The sequence below is a fragment of the Corvus cornix genome, chromosome 21 (genome assembly GCF_000738735.6).
Source record: "Corvus cornix cornix isolate S_Up_H32 chromosome 21, ASM73873v5, whole genome shotgun sequence".
NCBI classification, from domain to species: domain Eukaryota; kingdom Metazoa; phylum Chordata; class Aves; order Passeriformes; family Corvidae; genus Corvus; species Corvus cornix.
In genome coordinates this window covers 4,579,171-4,580,772 of record NC_046350.1, presented here as the reverse complement: position 1 = coordinate 4,580,772, position 1,602 = coordinate 4,579,171, and positions in this window count along the sequence as shown.

The window sequence follows — 1,602 nt, the reverse complement described above, 5'->3', positions numbered from 1 at the left end:
GCCGATGACGTCGGCGCCGCCTCACGGGGCGGTAATTAGCGAAACTCGCTAATGAGCCGTTAATTGGTGCGTTCCTCAACGGCCCCGCCAGCCGGAGCGGCATGAATGAACTTCCAGGCTGTGCCCGTTCGGCGGTAAATACAAACGAATGGAGGCGGTGTCACCACAGGGCCGCCTTTAATGCCACATCAAAGTGTTGAGTTGGAGTGAATAAAGCGCGATTCCAACCCAAAGCTGCAATTCCTAAATGGAAATGAGTGGGAGTGTGGCACAGTGACCGAACACGGCACAGAACAGCAAAGATCAGCATGCCTTGATCCCTAATTATCCATCCCCCATTGGAAATACGACAATATTATAATGTCATATAATAATGACATAAAAATGTCATACGACGATATAATAATGTCGTATAATAATGACATAAGAATGTCGTACGACGATATAATAATGTCATATAATAATGACATAATAATGTCAAATATTAATGATATAATAATGTCATACAACGATATAATAATGTATAATAATGACAAAAATGTCATACAACGAAATAATGACATAATAATGTCAAATATTAATGATATAATAATGTCATAGAACGATATAATAATGTCATATAATAATGACATAATAATGTCATACAACGATATAATAATGACATAATAATGACATATAATGACATAATAATGTCATACAACAATATAATAATGTCATAATAATGACATAATAATGCCATATAATAATGACATAACAATGTCATAGAACGATATAATAATGTCATATAATAATGACATAATAATGTCATATAATAATGACATAATAATGTCATATAATAATGACATAATAATGTCGTATAGTGGGCCATCTAATGGGAAATAATGACAATTTAGAAGTCAATAATGTCAATAATGACAATTTAGAGTGCTGTGGCACCTGCACCTCCGCTCACCAGGAATTCACACTTAGGGAACACATGCTCTGAGTGTACTGAAAAATGTCAAATAAATAATCTGCAAGGCTCCAGCTCACAGAGCTCATCCTCCTCACGGGTACCTGGGGGAAATGCAGTGGCAGAAATTCTAAAATATTGCCCAGAAATCGATTTTGTGGGCAGCACTGCTGCTGTCACCCGACAGGCAGAGCTGGGGTGTGACACCCTCGTGAATTCTTAACGAGGAGCCAAAAGCTCCTTGTTTGCACAGCAGCAGAGATGATGGACCGGCCTGAGTGGAGAATAAAAAAGTTTTTATGAGTGGACAGTCAAGAGGTTGCTTTGTTTAATTTAAGGAAAGCAAAGGCCAAAGAGAGGGCAAAGAAAAATACACGAGATCAACACTGGAACAAAGCCCGGCAGAAGAGGATGGTTGTGCTGCCACAGAGCAGGGGCTGCCCCTGGTGTTAAAATCCCATTCCCAAATCCTCCCAGGGCAGTGTTTTGGTCACAGAAAGGCCAAAACCCAGTGGGTTTTTAAAATGAACCTCAAGCAGCTGATGGTGGGATTTACTTGGGAGCAGAGCTGGGATTTCTGTTGGTCACCTAAAGCAGAAATATGACACAAACCAGACTTTGTTTTCTTCTTTTTTTTTCTTTTTTTTTTG